The 22,069-nt window shown below is 42.1% G+C and overlaps 1 long non-coding RNA gene and 4 other non-coding genes across 5 annotated transcripts in view; all 5 read right to left on the reverse strand.

The window, feature by feature from the left end:
• The window catches only part of Gm16630 (predicted gene, 16630), a 264,503-nt gene that overhangs the window by 117,951 nt on the left and 124,483 nt on the right, over positions 1 to 22,069 (reverse strand). The window lies entirely within an intron of this gene.
• Positions 3,247 to 3,318, reverse strand: n-TCgca31. The gene has a single exon. It is a non-coding gene; the product is annotated as a tRNA-Cys (tRNA).
• Positions 4,224 to 4,295, reverse strand: n-TCgca15. The gene has a single exon. It is a non-coding gene; the product is annotated as a tRNA-Cys (tRNA).
• Positions 12,866 to 12,937, reverse strand: n-TCgca30. The gene has a single exon. It is a non-coding gene; the product is annotated as a tRNA-Cys (tRNA).
• Positions 19,602 to 19,673, reverse strand: n-TCgca29. Its single transcript has one exon. It is a non-coding gene; the product is annotated as a tRNA-Cys (tRNA).

The raw sequence follows: 22,069 nt of genomic DNA on the forward strand, positions 1-22,069 counted from the left end.
GCTTGGCATAAAACTTAGGCTGTGTAAGACCTCCTGATCCCACCTTTTCTATCTTCTTTATCTTCTAATCTCCTGGCCTTCCACTTAGGAGTCTGTCAGTGAAGAGCGACCTGGTGACTTAGGTCAGGAGTTGATGTAGATGTCCAAATGAAGCCAACAGCCCCATATACTCAGCACTCTGAGCAGTTATGAGACTGCAGTAACGTCTGGCCCTTGTGGAGTGACTCCTCTCCAGCAAGGTTGAAGACAGCACTAATCTAGCAGTAAAACATATGTGAAGGACAGTTTGACAACATGCCATTTAGCAATACAATGGTAGTAGGTTCCTCCCTAGGGCCCAGGACCCTCAGGTCTCCAGCAGTACACCTGAATTCCTTCCTGAGGAGCAGGCCTCAAATCTAATCCTAAAGCAGTCAGATACACCCATAAGCTTCACTCCAAGTGGCACATCTCGCCTGGCAGGTCAGGACTGTAGCATGCTGGGTCGGTTGCAGGGATACTGTTGATGTTTTTTCTCCTTCAGCAGCTTGCTTCGCTTTCAGACCTATAAAACTAGTCACTAGAGAAGAAGTTTTCAGCTAAGTTCCAGCTTGATTCTCTATGTCATTCTACAAAAGTGTATAGTGCCTTCAGCAACACCGTTTTCGCATGAATTTAGCAGACTTGCATTGTGAAGACTCCACTAATCCTCACCATCCCTGCCAGGCTGGGTCGACGTCCATGTCAACAGTCAGCCTGGCTCCATGCCACTCTCCTTCCCATTACACCATTTACCATTACTTTTGTGATGCACATCACTCTCACTAGACCAGGGACAGGGACAGGCCTCTAAGATGAGAGAAGGATGGAGTGCCGTGACCAGATTTCCTTAGTCTGTATAGCTGCCTCCCCCAGCCTCAGACACAGGATGTTAATTGGGGGGTGAGAGGGGCTGAGTGCAGAGTTCTTGTAATTCCACAGCTCTCCAGGTTTCATATCCAGGTACACACAGAGAGATGAGAGAGGGGGCTGTAGGCCTTCAGTATCTGAGGACAGCAGGCATGGGGTAGAGGAGAAACCTGCAACAGGTAGAGTCTGGCATCCAGTCTACCAGGGAGGTGCCACACAATGAATCAGCCCTCCTTTGTTGGGAAGGTTGCAGTACAGTGTCATTTTTTTACATTGAAAATAAACTAAATAAAATAAAAACCTATGTATTTGTTGCCTGCCAGGTGGGTAAGAGCTTGGATTTAAGTGTCAGATGCAGACTGAGAGTTCTGTGTTTAAAATCCAGTCTAAAATTGCTTCATTAAAGTGTAGAAAATGTCACAGTTCTGCCCCCAGAATATTGGGGAAGGGGGTTGGAGATCATAAGCCTTCTGGAACAAGTACAGGCTCCTGCCATGGCTCTTGACTGATGTGGGAGCCCATAGTCCCAAGTTGACTTCTGTGGTACCCCAATCCTGGTTCTATAGTTCGGCTTCAGTCATTCTTGCCTGCCTTGCTACATCCAATCACATTAAGGATGTAGGAGCAAGCCAGTTCAGAACTCATTATTAACTTCAAAGCCTCAGCCGTTCCTGTTAAAGAGCTTCTCAGACAGAAACTGAGTATTGAGAATATACCTCATCTCTTGGTGACAAATAGAAGCAGATCAAATGTGATTCCTCTGTGACCATGAACACAGAGCATAGGTGAGGAGTGGAGAGGCAAGAGCATCCCCGAGGGAAAGACACTGTGCAGTGAGCACCTGATGTGCTAACTGGAGGAGCTGGAAGCCTTTGATAAATTGGGTGACAGTAGTGGGTTGTGGAGCTAAGGCACTATGATGGTTTGTAAATTCTGACCCCAGGGAGTGGCACTATTAGGAAGTGTGACCTTGTTATAGTAGGTGTGACCTTGTTAGAGCAGGTGTGTCACTGAGGTGGGTGTGGGCTTTAAAAACCCAGTCCTGGCTGCCTAGAAGCCACTCTTCTAGGTGCCTTCAGAACAAGATGTAGAATCTTCAGCTCCTCCAACCTCATGTAAGCCTGGATGCTGCCATGCTCCCTCATTGATGATAATGGTCTGAACCCTTGAACCTGTAAGCCAACACCAATTAAATGTTGTCCTTTATAAGACTTGCCTTGGTCATGGTGTCTCTTCACAGCAATAAAACCCTAACTAAGACAAATACAAACACCCTACACTAAGTATCCCAGAATGGACCACATGAGTTTATTTGAGTAATTCCAACTAATGGAGACCTCCAATCTTCACTGAGGCCCTGCCTAAGGTAAATATGGTAAGTTAACTACAAGAGTCACATTTAAGCAAGTGGACAACTCAATTTGAACCAGGGAATCTTGATCTGCAGTTCAATGTTCTGCCACTGCCTATACTCCCACTGATTAGCACTTTTTCAACCTTGGAACCATACCTAGGCTTACTATATGTTCATGATCTATCACTTCCAATACTGATCTTGAACCTGGCAGGATTTTTCTATTTAGGTTTGGTCTCCACCATTCTCTCCAACCGCAGCTAGACCACTTCAATGCCATCTCTCTCAGGGTATATTAAAGACATCAACTTCAGAAGTAGAAAAGACACCTATTCATGTGTTTTCTTTAAATTCACACTAAGTTGCCAAGTCAAGAGCTGGGGATTCTGGGTCTTCATTAGCAAACCTGCAGCCCAGAGAGAACTTTATCCTCCAGGACAACAGGATGGTGCTCATCACTTCACTCCATCATATATTCACTCAATTACACACATGGAGCTCATTAGTTTCTGGTCACTGATCAACCACATAGAGTACACAAAGAAGAGACCAGTCATTTTCCTTTTTCCTCAGATTCTTAGTATAAAGGAGGAGTCAAATTCATGGATTACAAACTTTTCTTAGAGGTGGCAGGAACTGAAGCACAGGACAGGAGGAGCTGGGTGTGAGGAGCACCAGAGGAGCTCAGGAGTGGCTTCCTGAGAGATGAAAGACAAGGGCTTCCAAGAGGCCATTCTGTTCTAAGCCTCCTCTAAGCTTAATTTCCAGCAATGGGTGACCCACAGGGTCACAGCATTAGAGAACAATTCACTGTGATCTGAGTGGGCTTCACAGAGCAGCACTCAGATGGGGCCTGAGTAGAATCCATGGGACAGGTGAACACAGATCAGTGCATAATGGGACACCATCCAGGGCAAGGGACAATGTGGTAATAGGGGTTTTATTTGGGAATTTTGGGCCACTGAAGGCATTTTACTGTCTAACATCTAAAAGAAATCTGAGGAAGGGGGCACCTGGATTTGAACCAGGGACCTCTTGATCTGCAGTCAAATGCTCTACCCCTGAGCTATACCCCCATCGATATTAGTGTACACAATTTACAATTTACATCTCTGTGGTCATATATTATGACTGACTATAAAGTTAAATTACAAATGCTCACAAACCCACTTTCCAGAAGTTGCCAGACAGGACTGGTGAGATGCCTTCCTCAGCTCTGCAGCTTTCCAGGCCCATCCTTAAATAGCATCATCACTCAAGAAAAGGAGCAGAGCAGCTGCAGACCCTGAGCCACTTCACACTGCTGTTCTGGGATAGCTCCTGAGCTGGCCAACTGTCTACCACCCCAAAGACACCCCTCTCTTCCCTTCCTGAGAACAAATGGGCTGTTATTCAGAGTTCTCACAGGGCCCTAGCTGGCACTGTCAGCAGCATCACTGCAGAATCCCTCTTTGCCTGGGACAACAGCTCAGCCAGTCTTTAGCCTCTGAGGATGAAGCAAGTGAGCAGTGAGCTCTGAAAGGAGGAGAGATGCTTACAGTTAAATGTCCACCCTACACAGACAGCCCAATTCTGGGACTGGCCTCCTTAGTTATGACTGCAGATTCACCAGAGAGCCACAGAGCCACATCCTTTTATGGTTGGGCTTTCCTTTCTGGTCCTTTGACACAGCCTGTCACTATAACTGCTGTGCCTAGAAAGTCCTTAATTCTCCCTTCTAGTTCCTGCCTTCTATTTAACATCATATCTACATATCTACTGGTCAACAGAACCAGAGAAACTAGGTATGTGCAGGAACAGTGGAGATAGTTTATAAGAATGGGAGGGACAGTCAGCATGTAGGAAGAGATAGGAGACAGCCATTTGTTCACAAGTGAGGCTGGTTTGTAGCTCCCAGGTCTGGCTAGGTACATAACTGGAGTGAATGGAAGAAACAAGACTTAGTGTATGATATCTCCATGAGTAAAAACAATCTTGTGGTAGGGGACACCTGGATTTGAACCAAGGACCTCTTGATCTGCAGTCAAATGCTCTACCCCTGAGCTATACCCCCACCTGTTTGTTAATGTCTCATGGGCACTCAGAACCTGCATGGCCACTCCCTGCTTGTTAACATCTGGCATGTGCACTTGCCAGTGCTCTGTCATCATCTGCTTCCTCATATGAGGCCCAGCCCTGAGCTGCCTCTGCTCATCTGACTGCCATGTCCTCATGAATGACCAGCACTCTCCTGCTGAGGTCCTTGCTGAGGCAGGAGGCTTCAGCTGGTGCTGCTTTAGCCTTCAACTCAACTGAGCCCACATGCAACACAAGAACTACTTAGCTGGCCTCTGGAGGTGAATGAAAGCAGGAGTGGACAGAATGGAAAGATCTCTGTCTTCTAAGAATTCCTTGGTCAGATTCTCTAGTAGGAACAAATTAAAACACTCTTGCTCATTAACCAAGTCATTCAGTCATATCTACATATCTATAAGTCAATCATATCTACAGATATGATGAACTATGTCTACAGACAATGGTCACTGAAGCATGATACAGGACAGTGTTTGATAACATGTGATCAGCAGGTGACAGATTCTTGGAGCTGGGCTTGTTTGAGATTAGTTTCCTGTGCCTTCCTCTTATAACTTTGTAGTCTCCCTCATTAGCACAGGTCAGCTGCACTGCCTCACCCAAGGATTTAGAATATATAGTGACATCTATAATGTGCTAGAGGGCCAACCCTCCTTCAGACTGGACTCAATCAGGCTTGGATTTACCATAGTCTTCCCCATAGGCCTACCACAGGACACCCAGAATCCCTCCATGTCCAGAACATTGTAGCCTTGGCTGCTCAGTGTAATTAGAATTTTGGTTTCTTTAAAATTCAATTAGGTAGGATAGCAAAAGCTATTCTCAACAATAAAAGAACCTCTGATGGAGGCACAATTTCTGATCCCAAGTTGTACAACAGAGCAATTGTGATGGAAAAAAAACTGCATGGTACTGGTACAGTGACACACAGGTAGATCAAAGGAGTAGAACTGAAAATCCAGAAATGAACCCACACATCTATGGTCACTTGATCTTCGACAAAGGAGCTAAAACCATCCAGTGGGGAAAAGACAGCATTTTTTTCTCTTTCTTTTTATTAGGTATTTTCCTCATTTACATTTCCAATGCTATCCCAAAATTCCCCCATACCCACCCCCCAATCCTCTATCCACCCACTCCCCCTTTTTGGCCCTGGCATTCCCCTGTACTGGGGCATATAAAGTTTGCAAGTCCAAAGGGCCTCTCTTTCCAGTGATGGCTGACTAGGCCATCTTTTGATACATATGCAGCTAGAGACAAGAGCTCCGGGGTACTGATTAGTTCATATTGTTGTTCCACCTATAGGGTTGCAGTTCCCTTTAGCTCCTTGGGTACTTCCTCTAGCTCCTCCATTGGGGGCCGTGTGACCCATCCAATAGCTGACTGTGAGCATCCACTTCTGTGTTTGCTAGGCCCTGGCATAGTCTCACAAGAGACAGCTATATCTGGAAAGACAGCATTTTTAACAAATGGTGCAGGCTCAACAGGCGGTGAGCATGTAGAAGAATGCAAATTGATCCATTCTTATCTCCTGGTACAAAGCTCAAGTCTAAGTGGATCAAAGAACTCCACATAAAACGAGAGACACTAAAACTTATAGAGGAGAAAGTAGGGAAGTGCCTCGAACATACAGGCACAGGGGGAAAATTCCTGAACAGAACACCAGTGGTTTAAACTGTAAGATGAAGAATTGACAAATGGGACCTCAGAAAATTACAAAGCTTCAGTAAGGCAAAGGACACTGTCAATAAGACAAAAAGGCAACCAATAGATTGGGAAAAGACGTTTACCAATCCTAATATTGATAGAGGGCTAATATCCAATATATACAAAGAACTCAAGAAGTTAGACTCCAGAGAACCCAATAATCCTATTTAAAAATGGAGTACATAGCTAAACAAAGAATTCTCCACTGAGGAATACCGAATGGCTGAGAAACACCTAAAAAAATGTTCAACATCCTTAGTCATCAGGGAAATGCATATCAAAACAACCATGAGAGTCCACCTCACACCAGTCAGAATAGCTAAGATAAAAAAACTCAGGTGACAGCAGAGGCTGGCAAGGATGTGGAGGAAGAGGAACACTCCTCCACTGCTGGTGGGATTGCAAGCTGGTACAACCATTCTGGATATCAGTTTGGCAGTTCCTCAGAAAATTGGACATAGTATTACCAGAGAATCCAGCAATACCACTCCTGGGCATACACCAAGAAGATAGTCCTACATGTAATAAGGACACATGCTCCACTATGTTCATAGCAGCCTTATTTATAATAGCCAGGAGCTGGATATAACCCAGATGTCCCTCAACAGAGGAATGGATGCAGAAAATGTGGTACATTTGCACAATGGAGTACTACTCAGCTATTATAAACAATGAATTTATGAAATTCTTAGCTAAATGGATGGATCCAGAGGATTCATCCTAAGTGAGGTAACCCAATCACAAAAGAACACACATAATATGCACTCATTGATAAGTGGATATTAGCCTAGTAGTTCAGAATACCCAAGCTACAATTCACAAAACACATGAAACTCAAGAAGAAGGAAGACCTAAGTGTGGATACTTCAGTACTTCTTAGAAGGTTGAACAAAATAGCCATAGAAGGAGTTACAGAGACAGAGTGTGAAACAGACTGAGGAATGACTATCCAGAAACTGCCCCATCCGGGAATCCATCCCACAAGCAACCACCAAAACCAGACTCTATTGTGGATGCTAACTATTGTTGAAATAGTTGCTAACTTATTATATAACTATTGATGCTAACTTATTATTGAAAGAGCTAGAGAAAGTACCCAAGGAGCTGAAGGGGTTTGCATCGCCATAGGAGGAACAACAATATGAACTAACTAGTATCTCCAGAACTCCCTGGGACTAAACCACCAACCAAAGAAAACTCATTGTGGGACCCATGGCTCTAGCTGCATATGTAGCAGAGGATGGCCAAGTAAATCATCAATGGGAGGAGAGGTCCTTTTTTCCTGTGAAGGTTCTATGCACCAGTATAGGGGACTGCCAGGGCCAGTTAGCTGGAGTAAGTGGGTTGGTGAGCAGGGGGAGGGAGGGAAGGGATAGTGGGTTTTCGGCGGGCACACGAGGAAAGGGGATCACATTTGAAATGTAAATAAAGAAAATATTTAATAAAAAATTTAAAAAACAAATTAGGATAATGTATATACTGTAGTTTTAATCCCAGATGTGGAATATGAGCCGGCTTCAACACCTGCTAACTATAACTGCCTTGAGCTCTTGATTTTCATCAGCTGCAAATAGTTTGGTATTCTGTGGACTCTTGAAATTATATAAATATGAAATTTCACAGAGGCTTTTGGTAGCTGTTGTTTCCTGTGCTGTTTCAGGTTCATGCTGGTGCTTTTGCTAATGGTATTTCTGCATTGCAGAATTGCTGGGTTGCTGGGTTGCTTAGTGTTTGGGTTGCTGGGTTTCTGAGTTTCTGGATTGCTGGGTTTCTGGTTACAGATCTTCTGAAAACCAAGATTGAACTGGCCCTCAAAGGAACTCAACAGTCCTAGTCAGCAGGAAGTAGTCTAAAGAGGTCTAACCCCCTTTCCCCTCTAAACTTCCTTCTCTCCTACCTAATGTTGAAGTGTGGGAATGAATTGTTGTGGTATAATGGTTGAAAGGGTGGCAGATAATAGAACACAATAAAGTAGCCAAAAAAATGTTCTTATAGGTGAGCATCTGTGGGGACTCAGTTGGAGAATATCTTAGTAAGGCTTTCCATTTCTATGAATCGAAATCATGACCAAGGCAACCTCTATAAAGGACAATATTTAATTTGGGCTGGCTTATAGTTTCAGAGGTTAAGTTTATTATCAACACTGGGACAAGCATGATGGCATCCAGGCAGATATGGTGCTGGAGAAGAAGCTGAGCGTTCTGCATCTTGATCCAACTACAGCCAGGAGAGGCTGTCTTCCAGGGAAGACAAAGAGGAGGAGGAGGGTCTCAAAACCCACAGTGATGCTCTTCCTCCAATCAAAGACACCTACTTCAACAAGGCCACACCTCCTAATAGAGCCATTCTCTGGGTCAAGCATATCCAAACCACCATAGAGAATCAGTGTGCATGGCTGGAGTCCTGCTCTGCTTTCCTCCTGTGATTTTCCTGCAAATTCCTGACCCCCTTTAAAGTCCCAAATCTACTTGAGCCTTCAGCACAGTTTTGTATGGAGGATCTTTTCTATGATTTTTCACCCTCTGGTTTCTTGCTGTATCATTTTCTGTTCCTAAATTTTAAATAAATACTGCAAATCTGAGAGGTTTTACTTTATTTTATTTTTAACTCCAAGATGGAGCCAAACCATTAGGTCACAATCAGGAGGGACCAGATATAAAGACTGGCTATTTGAACAGTCAGAGCTCAGCCTACAGAATCAACCTATATGGGACCAGGAATCTCTACTTGTGGACTCTTCTCCTAGAAGCCCCCACAATGAGTCTAAAGACCACAGAGTTGTCAAAGATGTAAGAAAGGACCATAGCTAAAGGATGTAGTCTGAACAAGAAGAGGATTCAAATAGGCCCTTGTACAACTTCTCTGATTTGCATAAGCTGATGAGGGCAATCACAGAATGCTTCTTCTTGGGAAATTTTCCATTCAGGCTTTATCTAGCAAATATAGTTCTGCTGTATATATTATTTATAAAACAAGGCTTTTGCAACGTAGTTAAAACATTATACAAAAGAAACAAGGTACGAATCATTGGAGGATTCTTAAAGATATGTAAGCAATAACAGGAGTTTCACTGAAGTATTTCAGACATAGAACATAAAGTTACCATTGCTTAATTCACCATAGAATGGGCATAGGCTTAATATCCAGTTTTGAGAGAAATCATGTGTGTGTGTCCCCAAATAAACTATTTTTAGGGAAAAAACTGTCATGTTATTAGAAATAGGAAGCATACAGATGGTATTTGGTGACTACTAACTATAACCCCACTGCAGGGTTTCAGATGAATATTTGAGAAGATTTCTAGATTAGGCATAAGATCTTCTTAGGCTCTATCACTTGTTACAATATATATACCAGTAAAGGCTCATGTGAGGTTTCTCTTTCCAGTTTGGGGAGGTGCCAACGTCCTGAAAAATTTCAATGGAGTCTGTCACTGACATGACAATACACACGAGGGACAGGGACACTGACCCCATCACTGTACTGATTTGACTCTGTGGTTGGTTTTATGAAATGTCTGTCACATAGTACATGCAGTCATTGTTCTAGAAAAATCTGAGACCATCAGCACAGTGGAGAGAGGTTTTTGCATGTTCTCTCTACTTTCCTAAAAACAACAGGCAGAGGAGCTCTCCATGGTATGAATCACAGATGTAGCACGGTCAGGCTCTGCTTGGCCCTTCGCACTGAGCTCTAGCAACATCTGCCAAAAAAGTCAAGATCTGATCTGCACCCAGAGCTGATCCTGTGCCACAGCTCTCCAAATCCAAATCCCTCCCAGAGAGAACTGGTTTCTCAGGAGTGCTGACACACAAGCTTACAGGAGGGACAAGCCAAAGTCAGAGACAGCAAGACCAGCTAACACCAAAGATAACCAGCTGTCAAGGGGCAAAGGCAAGAATATAAGCAACAGAAATCAAAGCTACTTGTTATCATCAAAACCCAGTTCTCCCACCACAGCAAGCCATGAATACCCCAACACACCAGAAAAGTACATCTCATGGTGATGATAGAGGACTTTAACAAGGAGAAAAATAACTCCCTAAAAGAAATACAGGAGAACACAGGCAAACAGGTATAAGACTTTAAAGAGGAAACACAAAAATCCCTTAAAGAATTACAGGAAAACACAATCAAACAGGTAAAGGAATTGAACAAATGAACAAAATCATACAGAATCTAAAAATGGAAATAGAAACAATAAAGAAATCACAAAGGGAGACAATCCTGGAGATAAAAAACCTAGGAAAGAAACCAGGAGTAATAGAACACACCAACAGAATACAAGAGATAGAAGAGAGAATCTCAAGTGCAGAAGATACTATAGAAACATTTGACACAACAGAAAAAGAAAACGCAAATTGCAAAAGGGTCCTAATCCAAAACGTTCAGGAAATCCAGGTCACAGTGAGAAGACCAAATCTATGGATAATAGGTATAGAAGAGAGCAAAGATTCGCAACTTAAATATCTTCAACAAAATTATTGAAAACTTTCCTAACCTAAAGAAAGATGCCCATGAACATACGAGAAGCCTACAGAACACCAAATAAATTGTACCAGAAAAGAAATTCCTCCTGTCACATGATAGTCAAAACACCAAAGGCACAAAACAAAGAATATTAAAAGCAGCAAGGGAAAAAGGTCAAGAAACAAATAAAGGCAGACATATCAGAATTAAACCAGATTTCTTACGAGAGACTAAGAAAACTAGAAGATCCTGGGAAGATGTATACAGACTCTAAGAGAACACAAATGCTAACACAGACTACTATACCCACTAAAACTCTCAATTACCATACAAGGAGAAACCAAGATATTCCATGACAAAACCTAATTTGCACAATATCTCTCCACAAATCTAGCCCTACAAAGGATTATAAATGAAAAACACCAACACAAGGAGGGAAACTACAAACTACAAAAAGCAAGAAAGTAACTTTCTCTCAACAAAGTCAAAAAGAAGATAACCAAACAAACATAAAAATAGCATCAATAATAACAGGGAGCAACAATCACTATTCCTTAATATCTTTTAACATCAATGAACTCAGTTTCCTAATAAAGGGACATAGACTAACAGACTGGATATGTAAACAGGACCTCGCATTTTGCTGTATACAGGAAATAGACCTCAGTGACAAAGACAAACACTACCTCAGATTAAAAGGCTGGAAAACAATTTTCCAAGCAAATGGTCCCAAGAAACAAGCTGGAGTAGCCATTCTAATATGGAGTAAAATCTACTTTCAACCAAAAGTTATAAAAAAAAAAGATAAGGAAGGACACTTCATACTCATCAATGAGAAAATCAACCAAGATGACCTATGATACAACTTATGGACCACATGAAGCTCAAGAGGAAGGAAGACTAAAGAGTGGATACTTCAGTCCTACTTAGAAGGGGGAACAAAATAATCAAGGGAAGTAGAGGGTGGGAGACACTTAGGAAGAAGAGTAGGAGAGGAAAGAGGGGAAGAACCAGGTATGGGAGGAGACAGAGAAGATGTACAGAGGGTCAGGAAATTGAACAGAGGTGTGTAGCAATGGGGGATGGGGAACTGGAGGTAGTAACCACAAAGTCCCAGATGCAAGAAATCAAGATCCTCCCAGGACCCCATGGAGATGACATTAGCTGAAATGCTCTACAAAGGGGAGGGAGAACCTGTCTAGACCATAACCAAATGCTAGGCATAGTCCCCCAGTTGATGGATGTAGCCACCTACCCATCTCCAAAATTTAACCCAGAATTGCTCCTGTCTAAAGGAAATACAGGGACAAAGAGTGGAACAGAGACCAAAGGAAAGGCCATCCAGAGACTGCCCCACCTGGGGATCCATCCCACATGCAGACACCAAACCCAGACACTATTGCAGATGCCAAGAAGTGCTTGCTGACAGGGTCCTGATACAGCTGTCTCCTGAGAGGCTCTGCCAGATCCTGACCAACACAGATGTGCATGCTCACAGCTATCCATTGGGCTGAGCCTAGGAATCCTAATGGAGGAGTTAGGGGAAGGACTGAAGGAGCTGAAAAAGTCTTATCTGGCATCAATGGGAGGGGAGGTCCTTGGTACTGTGAAGCCTTGATGCCCCACTGTAGAGGATTGCTAGGGCAGTGAGGCAGGAGTGGATCAGTGGGTGGGGAAGTGCCTTCATAGAAGCAGGGTAAGGGGGCATGGGATAGGGGTTTGCAGAGGGGAAACTAGGAAAGCTGATAAGATTTGAAACGTAAATAAATAAAATATCCAGTTAAAACAAGTCAGGATCTTTGTTGGGACGTTTATTCTAAGAGATAACATTTAAAATGGGGACACAAAGCTGTCACAGCACATATGCTGAGCCATTGGGATAGATGTTAGTAATGAGTCACCAAAGGATACAAACCAGGCCAATGAGCAGCTTAGGAAACCTGTGATATATGATCTTATATTCCCTCTCCACTCTGAGAGTTTGTGAATGTCCACATTTCCAGCTCTGATGAACCAATTGGGCATCTCCAACTATAATGGCCAATATCCCCTACTCCATTTTCTTGAGGGTCTTTTCCTGATCCCCAGTGCATCTGTTTGTTGAATTCCATATGCTGAGAACCACTGATGGTTTTCTCTAATGAAACCTAGCTTTTATAGGTTTAGCAAACTCACTATACATTCTCAAAATCCTGAAGACTTGCTAACTAGAAAGACTTGAGATTCATGAACACAAGAACCAGCTGTCACATGAAGGATCTGATGAGCAATAACACAGATGTAGCATCAATGGGTTGACTCTCCAGCCATGAGTCAAGAGAGAAAGTGCATCTATACTATGAATGTGGACAGTTATTCCAAAATCCCATGAAAAGGGGGCACCTGGATTTGAACCAGGGACCTCTTGATCTGCAGTCAAATGCTCTACCCCTGAGCTATACCCCCTAATGCTAATAGAAGGCTTAATTAATATCCTTCACTTCCAGAGTTACACCCACATCACTTGTAACCTATGTATCATCCTTTGAGAACTTCCAGGATGAGTCAGAGAAAGTACATCACTCTCCTGCATAAAAAGTCACAGGCCCCTCTGAAATGGAAATGTAAGAATTGTTTGGAAAAGTGGTTGGATGGTGTTTTGCTTGGGCAAAGGCATGAAAGTGGACATAGATGTAAAAGGCTCAGGTAGACTTTGGAAGGAACATTTCACAGAAGCAGACACAGGATAGAGGATGTTCTGCTAAGGCAAGCACATCAAAGAACACATGTTGAAGGATTCTTTGCTAACCATAGGAATGTATTGGTCCACACATTGTGTATTTGAACTCCACTGTCAGGACTCCATGAACTGATTGGATGCACATGCTGTGGCAAGGCAGTGGAGGACACATGATGTTTGGAGGGTATAAATAGAACTCCATTGAGTGATGGAAAGAGAGTTTGGCTTGCTGTTACAGCTAGCTGTGCAACATTCATGTTTATGGATCTTCACTGTTCTTCACTTCCCTGAGAATGGCTCAGCCAAGAACTTCTCCTGGCATTCCTGTTGATCCCTCCTGCTCACTAGAGCCAAGGCTGAGCCCTGGCTGTCTCTGCTAGGTAGTGCCACCTCTGCTGGTTCGTGTTTGCTATCCCGACTCTGTCAAACTGGACTGCTACTGTATCCATGAGATGCTTGTGAATGGATCGAGCTGCTACTGCCTGCTAACCTATGAACTGAAGTGATGATTTCCAGAAAATACAAATGGGTGTATTTCCAAAGATCCTTTCTAAATAGGTCTACTTCCCCCATGTCCTTTCTTTTCCACTACCTCTGGTGGGTTCCAAGGAAGGTTAAAGCATTTAAGAACCATCATTAAAATGTTTAAGAATCATCATTAAAAACAGAATTTGAGGGGAGCGAACTCTGCAGCCAGTCCCACAGCACCCAGAGGAGGCTCCACTCCCAGGCACTCTAGCAGGCCTGGGATCTTAGGATCAGGGTTGAGTAGGACACAACATCTGTTCCAACACAACCAGGACTAACTGAGACCTGCAGGATCCAAGGATTCAGGAACCTCATCCGACCAGCTTGGGTTCCTTTCTATCTGTGCCAGTTTACCTTGGAAGAGAGCTCTGCATCCAGTCCCACAGCTCCCAGAGGAGGCTCCACTCCCAGGTGCTCTAACACAGCCAGGATCCTAGGATCCCAGGAGCTTGGTCACACCAGGATCTCAGCATCCCAGAGGCAGCTTGATTCCCAGGAACTCTGACACCCCCCAGAATCCCAGGATCACAGAATTCCAGATTCACAGGATCACACAGACAGCTGGACATGAGGGGTTCTGACACAACCAGGATCACAGGAAGGACAGGTTCCAGTCAGATATCGAGGGCAGGTAGCATGAGAGATATTCAGATGATGGGAGGCAAGCATAAGAACATAATGCAATCGAAACCAAGGTTACATGGCATAATCAGAACCCAATTCTCCAACCATAACAAGTCCTGGATATACCATCAACGGAGAAGCAAGATTCATATCTAAAATCACTTCTCATGACGATGATAGAGCACTTTAAGAAGGACATAAATAACTCCCTTAAAGAAATACAGGAAAACACAGGCAGAAGGTAGAAGCCATTAAAGAGGAAACACAAAATCCCTTAAAGAATTACAGGAAAACACAGTCAAACAGGCAAAGGAAATGAGCAAAAGCATCCAAGATCTAAAAGTGGTAATAGAAACAATAAATAAATCACAAAGGGAGACAGACAACCCTGGAGTTAGAAAACCTAGGAAAGAGATCAGGAGTCATAGATACAAGCATCACCAACAGAATACAAGAGATGGAAGAGAGAATCTCAAATGCAGAAGATACCATAAAAAACAGTAACACAGCAGCCAAAGAAAAAGCAAAAGGCCAAAGCTCCTAACCCAAAACGTCCAGGAAATCCAGGACACAATGAGAAGACCAAAGCTAAGGATAATAGGTATAGAAGAGAATGAAGATTCCCAAATTAAAGGGCCAGTCAATATCTTCAACAGAATTATAGAAGAAAACGTCCCTGACCTAAAGAAAGAACACACAAGAAGCCTACAGAACTCCAAATAGACTGGACCAGAAAAGACATACCTCCTGTCACATAATAATCAAAACACCAAAAGCACTAAACAAAGAAAGAATATTAAAAGTAGTAAGGGAAAAAGGTCAAGTAACATATAATGACAGGCCTATCAGAATTATACCAGACTTCTTCACAGAGACTATGAAAGCTAGAAGATCATGGGCAGATGTTATACAGACCTTATCTTAAGAGAACATAAATACCTTCCCAGGTTACTATACCCAACAGAACCATAGAGGGAGAAACCAAGATATTTCATGACAAAACCAAATTTACACAATATCTTTCCACAAATCCAGCCCTACAAAGGATAATAGATGGAAAACACCAACACACGGAGGGAAACTATACTCTAGAAATAGCAAGAAAGTAATCTTTCAACAAACCTAAAAAGAAGATAGCCACACAAACATAATTCCATCTCTAACAACAAAAATAAGCAGGAAGTAACAATCACTTTTCCTTAATATATCTTAATACCAATGGACTCAATAAAAAGTTGTAGACTAACAGATTAGATATGAAACCAGGACCCAGTATTTTGCCACATACAGGAAGCACAACTCAGTGATAAAGACAGACACTACCTCAGAGTAAAAGGCTAGAAAACAATTTCCCAAGCAAATGGTCCCAAGAAACAAGCTGGAGTAGCCATTCAAATATCAAATAAAATTAACTTTCAACCAAATGTTATCAAAAAGAAAGGACACTTCATACTGGTCAAAGGAAAAATCTACCAAGATGAACTCTCACTTCTGAAAATCTATGCTCCAAATGCAAGGGCATCCACAGTCAAAAAAGAAAGTTTACTAAAGGCTCAAAGCACACATCGCACCCCACACAATAAGAGTGGGAGACTTCAACACCCCACTCTCAGCCAAGGACATATCATGGAAACAGAAGCTAAGCAAGAGACACAGTGAAAGCAACAGAAGTTATGAACCAAATGGGTCTAACAGATATTTATACAACATTTCATCCTAAAGCAAAAGAATATACTTTCTTCTCAGCACCTCATGGTACCTTCTCCAAAACTGACCATATAATTGGTCACAAAACAGGCTTCAACAGATACAAGAAGATTGAAATAATCCCATGCCTCCTATTAGATCACCACGGACTAAGGCTTGTCTTAAATTCCAACAAAAACAGTGAAAGACACACATACACATGGAAGCTGAAAAGTGCTCTATTCAATGACAACTTGGTCAAAGAAGAAATAGAGAAGGAAATTAAAGACTTTTTAGAATTTCGTGAAAATGAGGAAACATCATACCAATGGGACACAATGAAAGCAGTGGTGAGAGGAAAACTCATAGCTCTAAGTGCCTCCAAAAAGAAACTGGAGAGGGCTTATATTAGTGGCTTGACAGCATACCTGAAAGTTCTAGAACAAAAAGAAGCAAATACATCCAAGAGGAACAGACAGCAGGAAATAATCAAACTCAGGGCCAAAATCAACCACATAGAAACAAAAAAGAACTATACAAAGAATCAACAAAACCAGGAGCTGGTTCTTTGAGAAAATCAACAAGATAGATAAACCCTTAGCCAGACTAACAAGTGGGCACACAGACAGTATAAAAATTAATAAAACCAGAAGTGAAAAGGGAGACATAACAATGGAAACCATGGAAATCCAAAAAAGCATCAGATTAAACTACAAAAGTTTATACTCAACTAAATTGTAAAATCTGTATGAAATGGACAATTTTCTAGACACGTACCAGGTAACAAAGTTAAAACAGGATCAGATAAATCATCTAAACAGTTTCATAATTCCTAAAGAAATAGAAGCAGCCATTAATAGTCTCCCAACCTCAAAATGCCCAGGACCAGATGGGTTCATTGGAGAATTCTTTCAGACCTTTAAAGAAGGCCTAATACCAATACTCTTCAAACTATTCCACATAATAGAAACAGAAGGAACACTACCCAATTCATTCTATGAAGCCAGAATTATGCTTATACATAAACTACACAAAGACCAAACAAAGAAAGAGAAATTCAGAACAATCTCCCTTATGAACATTGATGCAAAACACTCAATAAAATTCTTGCCTACTGATTTCAAGGACACATTGAAACTATCATCTACCATGATCAAGTAGGCTTCATGCCAGGGGTATGGAATATTTCAATATATGGAAATCCACCAACATAATCCACTATATAAATGATCACAAAGAAAAAAGCCATATGATCATTTCATTAGATGCTGAAAAGGCATTTGACAAAATTCAGCATCCCTTCATGTTAAAAGTCTTGGAAAGATCAGGAATTCAAGACCTAAACATAGTAAAAGCAAAAAAACAGCAAACCAGTAGCCAACATCAAACTAAATGGACAGAAACTTGAAGCAATCCCACTAAAATCAGGGACTAGACAAGGCTCCCCACTCTCTCCTTATCTATTCAATATAGTACTTGAAGTTTGAGCTAGAGCAATTAGACAATGAAAGAAGGTCAAAGGGATACAAATTGGAAAGGAGGAAGTCAAAATATCACTATTTGCAAATGATATGATGGTATTCATAAATGACCCCAAAATTCCACTAGAGAACTCCTACAGCTGATAAACAACTTCAGCAAAGTGGTTGATTATAAAATTAACTCAAAGAAATTAGCAGCCTTCTTCTACTCAAAGGATAAACAGGCTGAGAAAGAAATTATGGAAACAACACCCTTCACAATAGTCACAAATAATATTACATATCTTGGTGTGACTCTACCCAAACAAGCGAAAGATCTGTATGACAAGAACTTCAAGTCTCTGAAGAAAAAAATTGAAGAAGACTTCAGAAAATGGAAAGATATCTCTTGCTCATGGATTAGCAGGATTAATATAGAAAAAATGGTGATCCTACCTAAAGGAATCTACACATCCAATGCAATCCCCATCAAAATTCCAAATCAATTCTTCATAGAGTTAGAAAGAGCAATTCACAAATTCATTTGGAATAAAAAACAAAACAAAACAAAACAAACCCAGTATAGAGAAAACTATTCTCAACGATAAAACATTTTGTTGGGGAATCACTATCGCTTACCTCAAGCCGTATTACAGAGTAAAATGATAAAAACAAACAAACAAAAACAAAAAAACAAACCCTGTTTGTTATTGGTACAGACACAGTCAGGGAGATCAATGTAATAGAATTGAAGACCCAGAAATGAACCTACACACCTATGGTCATTTGATATTTGACAAAGGAGCTAAAACCATCTGGTGGGGAAGACAGCATTTTTTTTCCATTTTTTATTAGGTATTTAGCTCATTTACATTTCCAATGCTATACCAAAAGTCCCCCCACTCCCCTACCCGCCCACTCCCCCTTTTTGGCCCTGGCGTTCCCCTGTACTGGGGCATATAAAGTTTGCGTGTCCAATGGGCCTCTCTTTCCAGTGATGGCCGACTAGGCCATCTTTTGATACATATGCAGCTAGAGTCAAGAGCTCCGGGGTACTGGTTAGTTCATAATGTTGATCCACCTATAGGGTTGCAGATCCCTTTAGCTCCTTGGGTACTTTCTCTAGCTCCTCCACTGGGAGCCCTGTGATCCATCCATTTAGCTGACTGTGAGCATCCACTTCTGTGTTTGCTAGGCCCCGGCATAGTCTCACAAGAGACAGCTACATCTGGGTCCTTTCGATAAAATCTTGCTAGTGTATGCAATGGTGTCAGCGTTTGGATGCTGATTATGGGGTGGATCCCTGGATATGGCAGTCTCTACATGGTCCATCCTTTCATCTCAGCTCCAAACTTTGGAAGACAGCATTTTTAACAAATGGTGCCTGTTCAACTGTTGGTCAGCATGTAGAAAAATGCAAACTGACCCATTCTTATCTGCTTGTACAAAGCTCAAATCCAGGTACATCAAGGACATTCACATAAAACCAGATACACCGAAACTTATAGAGGAGAAAGTGGAGAAGAACCCCAAACACATGGCCACAGGGGAAATTTTTCTGAACAGAACAACAATACCTTATGCTCTAAATAGGAAGAACAACAATATCAATTAACCAGGCCCCAAGAGTGCCCAGGGACTAAGCCACCAAACCAAAAGGTATAGATTGCTCTGGCTGCATACATTTCAGAGGATGGCCTTGTCATGCATTAATGGGAGGAGAGGTCCTTGGTCCTATGAAGGCTCAATAGATGTTTCAGTATACAGGATCTGATGGCAGGTAGGTAGGAGTGGGTGGGTGGGTAGAGGAACACAGGCATGGGCTGTGCCTAGAAAGTCCCTAGTTCTCCCTTATAGTTCCTGCCTTCTGTTTAACATCATATCTACATATCTACAGGTCAACAGAACCAGAGAAACTAGGTATCTACAGGAACAGGGGAGATAGATTATAAGAATTGAAGGACAGTCAGCATGTAGGAAGAGATGGGAGACAGCCATCTGTCCACCTGATGCGCTCCAGTACATAACTGGAGTGAATGGACAACACAGGACTGTGTGTGTGATATCTCCATGAGTAAAAACAAACTTGCATAGGGGGCACCTGGATTTGAACCAGGGACCTCTTGATCTGCAGTCAAATGCTCTACCCCTGAGCTATACCCCCTGATGCTAATAGAAGGCTTAATTAATATCCTTCACTTCCAGAGTTACACCCACATCACTTGTAACCTATGCATCATCCTTTGAGAACTTCCAGGCTGAGTCAGAGAAAGCACATCACTCTCCTGCATAAAAAGTCACAGGCCCCTCTGAAATGGAAATTTAAGGATTCTTTGGAAAGGTGGTTGGATGGTGTTTTGCTGGGGCAACCAAATGAAAGTAGACATTATCCTAATTTGTTTTTTAACATTTTTATTAAATATTTTCTTTATTTACATTTCATATGTTATTTCCTTTCCTGTGTCCCCTCAGAAAACCCACTATCCCAACCCCTATTCCCCTACTCTCCAACCCACCTATTCCAGGCCCTGGAATGTCCCCTATACTGGTGCATAGAACCTTCACAGGACCAAGGGCCTCTCCTCCCATTGAGAACTGACTTGGCCATCCTGTGCTACATATGCAGATAGAGCCATGCACCCCACACTGTGTTTTCTTTGGTTGGTGGTTTAGTCCCAGGGAGTTCTGGAGATATTGTTTAGTTAATATTCCTGTTCCTCCTATGTAGCTACAAACCCCTTCAGCTCCTTGGGTACTTTCTCTAGCTCCTTCATTGGGGACCCTGTGCTCAGTGGATGGCTGTGAGCATCCACTTCTGTATTTGTCTGGAGGAGTCTCTCAGTAGAGAGCTATATCAGGCTCCTGTTAGCAATCTCTTGTTGGCATCCACAATAGCGTCTGGTTGTGGTGGTTGTCTATGGGATGGATCCCCAAGTGGAGCAGTCTCTGGATAGTCATTCCTCAGTCTCTGCTTCACACTCTGTCTCTATGACTCCTTCCATGGGTATTTTTCCCCTTTCTTCTTTCTTTTTTCTTTTTTCTTTTTCGAGACAGGGTTTCTCTGTATAGCCTTGGCTATCCTGGAACTCACTTTGTAGACCAGGCTTGCCTCGAACTCAGAAATCCACCTGCCTCTGCCTCCCGAGTGCTGGGATTAAAGGCGTGCACCAGCACGCCGGGCTTTTTTTTCCCCTTTCTAAGAAGGACTGAAGTATCCGTACTTTGGTCTTCCTTCTTCTTCTTCAGTTTCATGTGTTTTGCTAAATGTAGCTTCAGAATTCTGAGCTACTGGGCTAATATCCACTTATCAGTGAGTGCATATCATGTGTGTTCTTTTGTGATTGGGTTGCCTCACTTAGGATGATATCCTCCAGATACATCCATTTGTCTAAGAATTTCATGAATTCATTGTTTTTAATAGCTGAGTAGTACTCCACTGTGTAAATATAACATATTTTCTGTATCCATTCCTCTGTTGAGGGACATCTGGGTTCTATCCAGCTCCTGGCTATTATAAATAAGACTGCTATGAACATAGTAGAGCATTTGTCTTATTACATCTTGGAGCATTTTCTGGGTATATGTCTAGGAGTGTTATTGCTGGATCCTCTGGTAATACTATGTCCAATTTTCTGAGGAACTGCCAAACTGATTTCCAGAGTGGTTGTACCAGCTTGCAATACCACCAGCAGTGGAGGAGTGTTCCTCTTTCTCCACATCCTTGCCAGCATCTGCTGTCACCTGAATTTTTTATCTTAGCTATTCTGACTGGTATGAGGTGGACTCTCAGGGTTGTTTTGATATGCATTTCCCTGATGACTAAGGATGTTGAACATTTTTTTAGGTGTTTCTCAGCTATTTGGTATTCCTCAGTGGAGAATTCTTTGTTTAGCTATGTACTCCATTTTTAAATAGGATTATTGGGTTCTCTGGAGTCTAACTTCTTGAGTTCTTTGTATATATTGGATATTAGCCCTCTATCAATATTAGGATTGGTAAACGTCTTTTCCCAATCTATTGGTTGCCTTTTTGTCTTATTGACAGTGTCCTTTGCCTTACTGAAGCTTTGTAATTTTCTGAGGTCCCATTTGTCAATTCTTCATCTTACAGTTTAAACCATTGGTGTTCTGTTCAGGAATTTTTCCCCTGTGCCTGTATGTTCGAGGCACTTCCCTACTTTCTCCTCTATAAGTTTTAGTGTCTCTCGTTTTATGTGGAGTTCTTTGATCCACTTAGACTTGAGCTTTGTACCAGGCGATAAGAATGGATCAATTTGCATTCTTCTACATGCTCACCACCTGTTGAGCCTGCACCATTTGTTGAAATTGCTGTCTTTTTTCCACTGGATGGTTTTAGTTCCTTTGTCAAAGATCAAGTGATCATAGGTGTGTGGGTTCATTTCTGGGTTTTCAGTTCTATTCCATTGATCTATCTGTGTGTCACTGTACAAGTACCATGCAGTTTTTTTCTTTTTTAAATCACAATTGCTCTGTTGTATAGCTTGAGATCAAGAATGGTGATTCCACTGGGCGTGGTGGCACATGCCTTTAATCCCAGCAC

Source organism: Mus musculus, chromosome 6 (genome assembly GCF_000001635.26).
Source record: "Mus musculus strain C57BL/6J chromosome 6, GRCm38.p6 C57BL/6J".
NCBI classification, from domain to species: Eukaryota; Metazoa; Chordata; class Mammalia; order Rodentia; family Muridae; genus Mus; species Mus musculus.